Source organism: Talpa occidentalis, unplaced genomic scaffold (assembly GCF_014898055.3).
Source record: "Talpa occidentalis isolate TD23 unplaced genomic scaffold, MPIMG_talOcc4v2.1 talOcc4.4, whole genome shotgun sequence".
NCBI lineage: Eukaryota > Metazoa > Chordata > Mammalia > Eulipotyphla > Talpidae > Talpa > Talpa occidentalis.
In genome coordinates this window covers 144,797,781-144,811,434 of record NW_023604295.1, presented here as the reverse complement: position 1 = coordinate 144,811,434, position 13,654 = coordinate 144,797,781, and the positions used below count along the sequence as shown (strand labels likewise).

The following is a 13,654-nucleotide window of genomic DNA, read 5'->3' as shown; positions in this document are numbered from 1 at the left end:
AGAACAGGGGAGTCTGTTGTTCTGTTCACTGATGTGACCTTGGCATCTGGAACACTGTCTGGCACTAAGTGTTTGTCGAATGAATGAACATGAATCTCAGTATTTGCCACATATCAGACACTTAATAATTACTATTTATTGAGAGCTTACAGTGTTGGGCATTAGACATTTTGTATTTCATTTAATCCTTACCACAAGATAGACTATTCATTTTATAAGTGAGGAAACTGAGGCCCAGAGAAATTAACTTACTTTCCCAAGACCGCAGGGGTCAATGGAAGAGCCAGGGCTTGAATCCAGGCTGTCAGTTCTCAGGTGTGTATTGCATTAATAAACAATGACTCAGAATTAACTCAACAATTAGTGACTGTTCAAAGTAGTTAAGAGAGTGACAAGCGACCCTGGGTGGCCTGCGAGTTGGCACTAATTATACAGTAAGCGAGACACTATGAACTCAGTACTGCTGGTGTTTTAACACTTCTGCTGGGTGATAATGAGGAGGAGCTCTCCATAATTCACAGACAAAATGCTGAAAAGTAAATGGCTCCAGGTTACACAGAGAATAAGTAAAACTTGAAATAAAACCCAAGTCATCTGCTCTCTTCTCACAAGACTTCAAAGAGCAATGGAGTTGGGATCCACAGCATCTGGGGAAGAAGTGGTATCGAGGCAAGAAAATAAATGTTTTCATTTGCTTTAAGACTTCAACTATTGGGGGGCCTCCCTGGTGGCACAAGGGGTTAAGCATCGCACTATGAAGCTGTCCACAGCCTCTGCAGCACGAGTTTGATCCCCGGCCAGCCAGGGAGCAACACACATGGCCAGGCAGGCCACTCCTGACTTGCCTGCTGCTCCCCTCAGCAGTGTGTTTCGGTCAGTCTGCCTGTTCTGTTCCCCACTCTGTCTCTGGTAAATCCTCTCACCCCTCACATCTCTGGCCTGTACCCCAGCTCTTGTATGCATAAATAAATAAATCTTAAAAAAAAAATACCTAAAGCCACAGAATAAATGTTTAAAAAAAAAAGACTTCAACTATTGACATAGTAATTTCTATAATCAACTACTTCTGTAGAAAACAAGTCATGTAATGATGTTCACAGGAACTATATTGTTTGGGGCAGTTTTCACTTAAAAATAACTTTATAGAAGTTAATTGTAGGAAAGTTTAAAACAAAGATGAGAAAAACAATTCATTACTACTATATAATCTTGATGTAAATTCTCCTTGTCGTTTTTGTATATTTTTTTTCAAAAATGGGATGAAACTGTAATTTTATAACTTATGCTTTTCTAATTAATAAATTGTAACTATATATGTCACTAAATTCTTTCTTCCTTCCCCCCTCCCCTCTCCTTCCTTCTTTTTTATTGAGGTAACGCTGGGTTGACACGGTTGCATGAGTTACAGGTATAGACACTTCTTCAGGTATTGCTACCACAGCACACCCACCACCTGAACACCCACAGTCCGCCATAGTCCATGGTGCTCCCTGCCCACTTTCTCTGTCTCCTCTTCCTCCCCTAAACACATTCTTTTTAACCAAGGGATTCCATGGTATTTATAGGCTAAGTCCCCGTGGTTGAAATTTCCAGAAGTTTCTAATTCATGCTCATTATGAGGAAGGTTGAGACAAGCATGTTAGAGCGAAATTTCTTTGCATGTGTTCAATTATTTCCACAGGACAGATTTCCAGAAGGAGACTTGCTGGGTCAAAGGGCTGCATTTGGAATTTTTTAATGTAAGTGCAAACATCTGTTTTTAATATATTTTTAACTTGTCTTTCACTTCATTTTAAGTTTCTTTTGAGTACCCAGAACTATGACAAACACGTGGCCAGCCCCTGGAAGGGACTGTTGCAGTATTTCAGTCCACATTTCCTTCTGCTCTTATTTTAGAAGAAACAATGTCTGCCAGCTGAGAAGAAGGAAGGAGTAAAGATGAAACAAAACAATTATGTTGACCTGGGGTAAGAAAGAGGAGCTGGCCCCACTGCTGGCTAGGGAAATAAATTCCTGTCATCAGAGGCACATGCAAAACATATGCCATCCGCACTCTGGTAAGATCTAGAAGAAATGAAATATGGAGACTAGTCCCCACACTCAACAAGTGTAACGTTCATTTCCAAAGCAAAATTACAACCGTAGAAAAGATTCCGGATGCTAAAACAAATTGACATAAAAAGGTAAAGAGTAGGAAATTTAGTTCACTGAACTAATCAGCTCAAGAAATGCATCAATGAAAAGACAGATTGAAGATTTTGTTTTCAATTAATGCTGGAAGAACATGTATGTAAAATCTCTGGATGAGCAGTGGAGGAATTTTCTTTTGAATAGATTGATTCATCAGCTTAATGATTTGATCAGCAGGTTCTACTTTTGGGTTTTCAAAAAAAAAATTATTTTTTACCAACTAAATGTTTTAATTTAAAAATTAAAATTAAATAAAAACTGAAACATCTTCCCCAATAACTGTTTCTCTGTCGTATCCAACTCTACTACAATTATTTTTAGAAAGTACTCTTACTCAGTCTGTCTCCAAACCTCAACTTGGTTTTTACAGAAATAATCCCAAGTTCCCACTTCCTGCCGGACATCAGTCAGTGCCCGGGGGGGGGGGGGGGGGGGGTAAATGTCTGCCAGGCTTTTCTGCCCTCCCGCCATTGGGATGGATGACGGAACCCTGCGGTCCTGAATGCAGGCCTGATGGCGGCACCTGGAGTGGGGTGTGGGCATGGGTAGGTGGGTACACCCGGGCTGAGACTGGGCTTATAAGGGCGGCGTCACGGGACGCCAGAGGAACACAACCAGAAGGAGAAGAAGCAAGAAAGCAGGAAGAGAACCAGAATGAAGGAGAAGCAGAAAAGAAAGAACGAGACTAGGAGACAAGGCCGGAGAGCCCAGGAAGAGTGAAGAATGCTGTGTACCCGGAAAAATCCCAATACAGGCCTGAAAAGCCACCGAGGGCTCCAGGCTCTCCTTCACCCCGTCTGCACAGGAGCACAGGAACCTGCTCTGGGCCATCCTGCCGCTAAGTGCCCCACAGGGGGAGCAGAAGAGGAACTCGGAGAGGTAAAAGTGACGCGTCTGCACGTCCTCCCCACAGCGCGAGTGCTCCTCAGGCTACACCCAGACGAGTCTCCTCAGTGGTGACCCTTCCAAGGTGAAGCGCCCAGATGGCCGCTCCCAAGCACGACTTCCCATTCTCTGAGGGGAACGCGTCAGAGAGCCAGGGGCACATGGCACCACCCTGCCTGCAAGGGCTGACAGACTCCAGAACAGTCTTAGGCGTCCTGAGGCCAGAATGTGGTTTCCATTCTGAAAAACTGTCTGAATCCGTTGAGCTGTACAGGATCCGTAAACATGTTCCAAAAAGTGAAACACGTGAAGGGGCAGGGGCCAGTGGACTGTGGTGGACGACGGCGGCGGCCTTGGAGGTGCCTGTGGTGAGGCACCATGGGTCTGAAGAGGTGCGAACCCACACCTCTAAATCATATACAGTGTTGGAAACTGATGTTACCTCAAAAAAAAAAAAAAAAAACCGGTAAAACATGAGGCTAAGGTAATGGGATTTCTTTGAAGTAACACCGTACTGGCCCATCCAAAGTGCTGATACTATGGCGAAGCGGCAGCAATACCTGGACTGACAGTCATGAGTTCTGAGGTTAGCCCAGCAAGGCCACCAAAAATAGCTCTGCAGTGTGTGCAGGTTACTGAGGCCCGCTGCACTGCTCCTTCCCAACCTGTCCAGTGAGGTGACTTAGTACCAGATTACTAGACCCTTTTCAAGTCTAAAATGACTCCTCTTCAAGGAGCACCAGTAAGCGTAGAAACACAGAAAAGAGCAGAAAAGAGGTAGATATTATGTTTTTAGACTGTCTAGTAGCTTAGCCAATCCATCTAGATTCTGAAACCTGGAAAAGAATTGGAAAACTGTCTAGAACAATCACATCTCATTTTATTTTACAATTCAACACATATCTCTCAAATGTCTCCACTGTGACACTGAGAATATTTCACAAAATTAAGGGAAATAACTGCCTTGGTGGACTTAGAGTCTGCTGAGGGATACAGATGACTTCACAAGCAATTACACTAAAGTGTGATTACTGCTAAAGGTGGAAAGAGCAGAATGTTCCTACAGGAAGGGTACATCCAGAAGGCAGTGTGGAAGGCTTTCCTCAGCGCAGTTAAGTCTAACATGAGACCTGGAAGAAGAAGTGGAGGTTCACGGGGTGGGGTGAGGGGGGGGTCGGGAGAGAAATGGTGCTGGTGACCAGTGCACACGTGGCCAGGGAAGCTGGGCAAGAGCTGACCAAACCCGCCTCTGCAGCTGAGCTGCCTAGAGCAAGGGCTGAAGTAAGCAGGAGCTCCCTCATGTAAGACCACACAGAACATAATGAGAGTTTTGCTGCTAGCTTCCTACTGTGGGTGGTCACCGACGGTTTGTATAGGAAAGCGAAGGGGTCAGCTCGCCACCTTCAAAATTTACCCTGGCTGTGGAATGAGGAGTAGACCGGAGGGGTGCAAGACCTGAGGAAGAAAACCACTGGGAGGCTGCTGCAGGAATCTAGATAAAAGGAAGTAACCCGAACTGAAATACGAACAGCAGGGGTGGAGAGCTCTTCAGAAGCTGTGATGGGACTTGATGAAAAGTCAAACATGATTCCTAAACTCTCTGCTGAAGAAATTGGGCAGGGCCTCCCTGGTGGCGCATGAGGTTGAGCACAGCATTATTGGGCTATCCGCAGCCTCTGCAGTGGGAGTTCGATCCCCAGCCAGCCAGGGAGCTACCCACATGGCACAGCAGACCTCTCCTGTCTCGCCCGCTGCTCTCCTCAGCAATTATTTTGGTCAGTCTGCCTGTTCTGCTCCCCACTCTGTCTCTGGTGAATCCTCTCACCCCCCCACACCTCTGGCCTGTACCCCAGTTCTTGTATGCATAAATACTTTTTTTAAAAAAAAAAGAAACTGGGTAGAAAATTCGCCACTGTGTTTGCTAAGAGGAATGGGCACAAGCCCGAAGATACTGGCAGGCATTTTGTCATTGTTTGGAAGGAGGCAGCCTGAGAAAGGAGCCAACCCGGAGGAAAACAGAGCTAAGAGACAGGGAGTCAGGCTGTTCGTGTCTCTGCCTCACTCTCTCAGAGCCACCCCTGAGCCTTTCAGGCACATGAATCAATGTACTTCCTTTACAGTGGTGGTAAAGGTGGTAGTGATGGTGGTCATGGTGGTGGTTCGTTTGATTAGTTCGATCTGAGCAGTGATTCTGTCACATGGAGCCAGAGAGTGGGAAGAGTAGGGATGGCGGGAGTAGAGAGCCTGGAGCAGAAGCACCACTGGAGAAATGACACAGGAATATGAGCCCAAGGGAAAAATGAGAAGCCAGGGCGAGCACCATACCAACAGAAGAGCATTTTTCAAAGCTAAGCATGTGGTCAGAAAATCCAATGCTACTGAGAGAGAAGCAAGACAAAGATGATGACACAGCACCAGACTTAGGAATATGGCGGCAGTTTGGTGGCCCTTTTGCGGATGATCTCTGTGAAGGATGGGAGTAGCAAGGAGCCTGGTGGAGCTCAGGAGCTGAGGTGAGGAAGTAGATGAGTGAATAGACATAATTCTCAATCAAGCTGAGCTGTGGAGGGGGTCGCAGCAGGGAGATGCTTTCAGCTGCATGAGAGACTGGGTGAGGTTGATGAGGACCCAGGAGGGGGATAATGAATTGAGAGAGGCCCCTGAGAAGAAAGGCGGAGGAAGAAGGTCCACAACACAGCAGATTTACAGGTTGGCCCAAATGAAAGGGGCTGCCCCTTGGGTGATAAGGGACAAAGGACAGAAGGATGCCTGCAAACTCAGTAGGCAGCACCACGGAGCTCGACGGCCTACCTGTCTGCAGCCTCTATCTTCTCCAGAATGTGGCCGGCAGGATCCTTTCTGACATTAAGGAGAAAGGGAAAATAGGAGACTTAAGGAGACAGAGGCCATTTGAAAATGTGTGGTGGGGAACAGAAGAGAGACAGAAGAATTGACTGGAAACTGAGAGCCCATTTGGGGACAGACATCATCCCACAGTTTCAACAAAAGGAAAGGGTGGCATTTCAAACTAAATGTTGGATTCCAATGCAACAACTGATTTATAAAAAGTCTCTCTTACAAATTAAAAGATGTTAGTACTGGGATCTTTTTCATTAATGATCTAAAAGAGGAACTTTGAAGTGTGCTGATATGACACTCAGCTTTTCTGCACAGCGATCGGCCACACTGACGGAGAGAAGCCTCACAAAGACCTTATAATATGGGGCCAAGGGGCGGATAAGAACCGGCAGACTGGAGGAAGATAATGTATGAGGATTTTAGAAAACAAAACAAAACTCAAACTGTGCTTATAAATTTAAGGTTTGGAGAGCTCAGGGACTACCCAACTAAGGATTAAGGGCTCAACAATTCTCCTAACAGCAGATGGAAGTCAGGCGAAGCAAATACCAAATGCAAGAGATGAACAGTTATGTCCTTTCCAGGCCCAAGACTCTTCTGCTTCAGTTGAGAGTGATAAGAGCTCAGTGAGACATCTGCATTTGAAAGACCTCATCCACTGACCCCATCAACCACCAATGTTTTGAAGTTCCAGAGTTATATTTAGTTTTCTTGTCAACAAAGTTTTTAGATCACATGGTCTCAGTTCCTTCTGAAACATCTCTGAGTTACCATCTAATCTTTCTAGATACAAATACTCTTCTCTGACAATGTTGTTTGTCTTTTAGAGTTGAGGGTCTTTCCTACTGAATTGCTCAATATTTTCCATAAACCAACCCTTCATAAAGGAAAAAACAAAGTTTGGCCACCCAAGGCCAAGTGAACCACACTGAAGCAGAGTGACAAGAGCCAGAGGGGGTGGGCCTCAAGATCATCTCTTCCACAACAGGCAGAGGAGTCAGAAGGGCTTCACGGAGGAGGTGACATTTTGCCCAAGTCTTAAAGAATAGGGAACTTCTCCAGACAGAGGAGGTGTGAAAGGGACAGAAGCAGAGGGAACAACAGCATTTAAGAAGAACCACGTGTCAAGCAGGCTCACCGGGGGGCGGCCAGCTGCAGGGTGTGAGTGGACCAAGGTGCAGGGACAGATGGAAGTTAAGACTGATGATGAGAAGGGACCCGACTAGACAGCATTTGGCTTAAGAGTTAAGAAGTTTGCATTTTATCCTGGCCCAGTGTGAATCAACCATTTTTTCCTTTAGCTAAGATAAGAATTTTTAGACAAGAAACTTGAAACACAAAAGGAAAAACAAAGATAAAACAGAAAGCAAACATACAGGAGCATAAAAGCGAACAGCTGACAGACCCAGAGTTGAGTCAATTCCCCTCCATTAAGCTCCAGACTAGCTTAGCGAGTAGGCCTTGGGGAAAGAGAGAGCCCAGGTCCTGCCTATCCTCAGCCTGTTCGAATCAGCCACCCACACCCTTTGTCCACCAGCCCAAACTCAAGGCAGGTGGGATGTCTGCTCCTTTGGTCCCATCTCTCCCTATTCACCCTGGGGCACTGCAGTTGGCTGGGTTTATACTCTGTGGCTGCCCTGAGGTCCTGTTTTAGACCAGGGGTCAGCAAACACGTTCTGTAAAGGGCCACACTGTGAACATTTTAGGCTTGGTGGCCACATGAATTTCTGTCCAGTCACTCAACTCTGCTCTCCTACCGTGAAAGCAGGCAGACATACTACCTGAACAAGAAGCCTGGCTGTGTTCCAATAAAGCCTTATTCACGGACACTGACTTTCATATCATTTTCACATGCATGTAATATTCTTTTGCTTTTTCAACCACTTAAATATATAAAAGCCATTCTCAGCTCACTGACCGTACAAAAACAGACCAGCCAGATTTGACGTGTGGACAATGTTTGCCAATCCTGTGCCCGGCCCGACTTCCCTGGGTGCAGGTGGTCTGTCTTGATTGTACTGAATCACTCCATTATTACAATCGATACTAGAAATACCAGTATGTGCACATGCTGAGTACCTACAGGTGCCAGGTCACATGTCCCCCAGAGAGTGACTTTGAAGGATAAAGGAACTCTGTGTAAAGCACTTAGTGACGGTACCAATTGATGTCATTTGTTGTTGTTTATATATCTTACCTCTGATGGGTAAAACAACTCAGACCAGGTAGATGTTTACATCCCATTGAGGATCAGAAAAATTAATTTCTGAAATCATATCACTAGTAAGTAGCCTGGCTGGGATCCAAACTGGCTTTTCCTGACTTCAAGGCCCATGCTCTTTCTACCGGACAGCACAACCTCCTGTCTCATTTATCAGCAGTTTACCCACTGGTGGTTGTTCAGCCCTGGGCTCTGCATCAGCAGCAAGCATTATGCCCCGAGCCTACTGTCTGTGGCAAGAGGAACACAAGACGTATTCTGTTTTGCTTCAAGGCTTAAATACCTGCTGGATCACTTAGCTTGCATTTCCTGCCAATGGGTCCTCTACCCCATGACTAAGCTCATGGACAGTGAGATCTTTCCCTGCTCACGTGTCCAATTCTGCCCATTCCTGAAGGTTCTTCTGACACCGAGTCCTTAGGTAGTTTCCTGAAAGTGACTCCCCTGGGGTCCTCCCCCTGTAACATGCTAACAAAAATTCAGCAGCACCTGATCTGCAGTGGGGTACATGCTAAGACTCCCAGTGAATGCCGGAAACCACAGAGGCTACTGGACCTTATCTATCCCATGCACACATACCCAAGATAAAGAAATTTATTAGAAAGATGCAAAGCCTTAGTAATAAGAAGTGAAGTGCTGGGCCTCCCCTAGTGGCGCAGCGGTTGAGCGCTGGGCTGTGAAGCTGCCCGCAGCCTCTGCAGCGCCGGTTTGATCCCCGGCTATTCCCCGGCCACCAGAGGAGGGTCCCACATGGCACGCAGACCTCTCCTGCCGCCCGCTGCTCCCCTCAGCAGTGTCCTTCGGTCCTTCTGCCTGCTCTGCTCCCCGCTCTGGCTCTGGTGAATTCTCTCACCCACCCGCGCTTCTGATTGTACCCAGTGCTTGTATAAATAAATAAATAAAATTAAAAAAAAAAAAAGAAGTGAAGTGCTGACACGTGAAACGATATGTAACAGTCTGCTCAGTGGCAGAAGCCAGACACCAAAAGCATCATATGATTTGACTCTGTTTATATGAAATGTCACAAAAGCACATCTATTGAGATAGAAGGTAACAGAGTCAGCTGGGCTGCACTCTGGGAAATAAGGGAGTGGTGTATGACCGCTAACAGGTATAGGGTCTCCTTTGGAGGTGATGAAGATGTTCTAAAATTATTTATGGTGACAGATGCACAACTCTACCGTGAAAGCAGGCAGGCATAGTACCTGAACAAGAAGCCTGGCTGTGTTCCAATAAAGCCTTATTCACGGACACTGACTTTCATATCATTTTCACATGCATGTAATATTCTTTTGCTTTTTCAACCAAATATATAAAAGCCATTCTCAGCTCACTGACCGTACAAAAACAGACCAGCCAGATTTGACATGTGGACAATGGTTTGCCAATCCTGTGCCGGGCCCCGACTTCCCAGGGTGCAGGTGGTCTGTCTTGATTGTACTGAATCGCTCCATTATTACAACCGATACTAGAAATACCAGTATGTGCACATGCTGAGTACCTACAGGTGCCAGGTCATATGTCCCCCAGAGAGTGACTTTGAAGGATAAAGGAACTCGTGTGTAAAGCACGCATGTTAAAAGCCATTGTCTTGTATGCCTGAAATGGGTGAGTTGTACAGTATATGATTATATCACAATAGAGCTGCAAAACGATAGATTAGACCCAGAAAAGATGAACAATATTAAAATAGAACAATTATCACCACATACGTTAACAGCTATGTAAATGTGGTCTCTCTCTCTGAAAATATCTGATTTGCAGGTAATGTTTTTGGATCATGGTAGGCCACGGGTAACCAAAACCTCAGAAAGCATAAATCACAGCTAAGGAGGTCGCCTGTACGTTACATGTTTGGTGACAACTCGGGGTAGTTTCCATCCAAGGCGAGTAGAATGCGGTACAAAAGCCACTCACCTGCACAATATTTTCAGAGTTATCCATTAAATGTCATTTAAGATATTGTCCACAGCTTCAGAATTGTTTCCAACAGAACACATGTGACAAAGCCTTCCTTGAGTTAGTTCCAGAAAGAAAATGTCTTCTCTCTAGTCAAATACTTGATCTTGCCAGAATAAGCCAAGGATGTGACCCAACCCGTTTCCTTTTATATCGTGGCTTCCAAGAAACACAAAGCCAAACTCCATGCCAAATCGTCTCACCTTGCCACTTTCCTGCCCATTTTTATGTTTTAGAATTTAAAAATAGCTAGAATCTCCCATGTCTCCTGTAGGCCAGGCGCTCAGCCCTTCCTGATGTGCCTCCTGCTTATGGCTGCTTGTTTCACTAAACGACCCTGGCACCTTACTTAGTAAGTTCAGTTTTACCTCGAGTCCTGTACCTCAAGTCTCCTGGAAGCAGACAGTTCCAAATACTGGATTTAAAAAAACCACACACACACAACACACACAGTTGTGAAGAACCCACCAAAATCATGCAGGATCCCAACCTTCTCCCATGGAACTATCTATTCAGGCACTCACTTGTCCTGGACCACCCCCCACCTCTCCCATTAGTCTTACTTACTGCTTATCTTTCAAGGCCCCATTTCTTGCCACTTGACTTCCACAGTTTTGTTAATTCTTGTCTGCTCTACCTGGAGTGTTCTTCCCCTGCTCCTGGCTAAACATTAGCCCACCTTTAATGCTAATTTTGGGCCTTGACATTTCCAGAAGGCCCTTCCAGACTTGAACTCGAGCCCCCAAACCAGGGGCAGATAATTATCACCCACCAAACACACACTGTATTAGAATTAGCTGAGTGATTTCCCCAAATGGATCAGCTTTATGATTTTCAATTATTCACGTTTGTATTTTCAATCTTCACATGATGATAGGGTGTTTGTTGAACAAAATACATGCATATACAAAATACATGCATATAAATAGACTGCTGTTTCATTATTTGAAAGTGAGGATAGTTCTCATATGACTCACTGGAGTTTATCAGAATAACTTTCTACATTTTCATATTAATGGCTATATTATTAGAACAATTACTAAAAAAATATTAACTGGCACCACAAAGATGGAAACCATATCTCAAAGTACTTTCTCTGTCCTTTTCTTCCTCCAAAACCAATGGCATGTTTTTCAGTCAAGCTGATGCTTTTTCTGAGAGATGCTTTTCTTGCCTCAGTGTCTGAAAAACATCCTGGCCCCCCAGCTGGTCCTTTGTGGTCCCCAATAAGAAGTCTTACTGTGGCTCCTTCCCACTACGAATGAAATGAGCCCAGCCTTGCCCTTAGTAGGCGCTTGCTTCATGTTAGCTCAAGAAATGAGGAAATTAGGAGTTGCTTGATTTTGCTCACTCCTGTAAACACCAGTGCCTGGAGGTCTAAATTTTAATGGACCTCCTTTAGAAGCTAGAACCGTGCCAGCTGTGCCTGTTTTGAAGTAATGAGAGCAATAGAAGGTTATAAAAGCAATGGGCCAATGGTTTACATTAACCTAAAGTACATACATATTTACAGCTGATGTAGAAAAACACCTGACTTGCTAATTTTTAAGGAGCCCATGAATGGGTATTTAAATTTCTTTAAGTGGGTGTGTCTTTTCACATGAGCCTCTTCAGGCTACAAACTTATTGATGCTTGTAATCTACTGTGCAAAGTTATCTTTAATGTGCTCCCTTTCAGCTTCAAACAGGGCCCCCCAATTCTTAAGAATGTGGGTGACAACTAATGACCTCCTAGGTTTATTGATGCTAGCCAAGGACTGTGTGATGGGAATCACTAAGGTATACTGAGACAACTTTTGTTGTCTTAGTATAATCTATTAAAGATTTGTATCTTTTTACTCACAAATACCCAAGGCCTTTGAACCCCTTGGAATGAACATGATTAGAGGTGGAAAATACAAATATCTTTCAAATAGGAAATACACATAACAGACAATTCACCAGTGCTGATTTGGAGAGAGACCCGACCCTTCTGGAGGGAAGTGCACAGAGCCTGGATTAAGGATCATAAAGAACTTGGCCTTGAAGATTGAGGCTCCTGACAATTACTAGACATACTTCTCTCCTTGGGTATGTCTAGTAAGTGTAGCATGTCTGCTAAAGAATGTTATCTCAAATCAAGAGGTGTGTCCAGCCAAAAAAAGCTATCAGTGTCCACTCATCGCATAATGATAATTTCATAGTCCCACCTTCTTTTTAGCAGCAGACATGTTTTTCAGCGGGGTTTGCCTGAGTTCTCTCCCAGCTGATTTCATTAGGATCAAGTTCACTGGAAAATATGCCTTCCAGGTGGTTTTCCTAGTTATAATCCTTATTACTAAACAAAAGAAAATGCTGAGATTTCACAAGTGACATTCATCAAGTGATACCGCCTGGAAGGGACAGAACCCCGGGCCGGGTTTCCAAGCCAACTGCCCCGTGAAGCCACCGCTGACTTTAGCTGACGGCCCTGGAGGACGCGAGGGGCTTCTGCAGGCTTTGGAGGGCAAAGGCGCAGCCCCTTTGTCACCCGGGCCGCGCGCCCCCCGAGTGTGGGGTCCTCAGGCTGGGATCCCCTCGGGGCGCCGCGGGGGCGCGAGGCCGGGGTGCCGGGAGGGAGGCTGCAGGGGGGCGCCGCTCCGCGTGCCCAGAACGAGGAGGGCCGGGGTCCCCCCTCATCCGGCGCTTCCCGCCTGGCAAAGTACTTTTCGGAAAGTTCAGCCTGCGGACCCCACACTCGGGGGGCGCGCGGCGGGGCGCGGCGGGGAGGGGAGCCCGGGTGCGGGTTCCGGGCACCCACGGGCTCAGGTCCCACCGCGCCCCCTCGAGAGGGCGAGACACGCGCCCCGGGCGCCCGACGCGGGGGCTCAGGCGCCCCCCAGTGCGGGGCACCCCGGCCCGGGCCGTGCCCGAGGACCCCGCGCGCCCCGGGACGCGCCGCTCGGAGCGCGCGGCGCCCGCGCCCAGCCAGCCGGAGGCGCGGCCGGACACTCGGGACTTGGGGCGCAGGGCCGGGTCGGGCTCCCCAGGGCGGCGAGCGCGGCCCGCGGGGCGCACAAAGGCGCTGGAAAGCCCGGCGACCCCCGGAGCGCACCGCAGGCGCCCGCGCCCAGGGCTCGCCGCCGAAGGCGCTCCCGTTCGCGCCGGGACTTCAGAGCACCCCAAAGGGAGGGCCCCGGGGATCCCTACCTTGCGCGGCGCCAGGTGCAGCGACGGCCGCGGCGGGAGAAGTGAAGCCGCCCCGGCCCCGCGCGGGCCCCGCCCCTCCTCGGCCCCGCCCCCTGGACGCCCCGCCCCATCCGTGGCTCCGCCCCTGGGCGACTCGCCTCGTCAATCACGCTCCGCGGAGCCCCGCCCCCGGGCGCCCCGCCCCGCCCCCGCCCGGCCAGCCCGCGGCTCCCGGTCTCCTGCCGGCTTGGAGACGGCGGAGCCCGGTGCATTGTGGGAAGCCGGGCCCAAAGCTGGGCCTACGCTGACCCCTGGTGGGCGCCGCTCCGAAGGCGCCCGCCGCGCGCCGGGCTCGCCCGCTGGGCCGCCGCCGAGAAGCCCAGGCGGGCAGGT

At 47.7% G+C, this 13,654-nt stretch overlaps 1 protein-coding gene across 2 annotated transcripts in view; it reads right to left on the bottom strand.

Moving 5' to 3' along the window:
• Positions 1-13,314, bottom strand: part of EXTL3 (exostosin like glycosyltransferase 3) — a 95,997-nt gene extending 82,683 nt beyond the window's left edge. The window contains exon 1 of one of the 2 annotated variants that reach the window (XM_037526529.2): positions 13,283-13,314. The gene's annotated coding sequence lies outside the window, so the exon portion shown is untranslated. The remainder of the gene's footprint in view (positions 1-13,282) is intronic. The other variant, XM_054701081.1, reaches the window with a different exon arrangement.
• Positions 13,315-13,654: the final 340 nt, after the last annotated feature.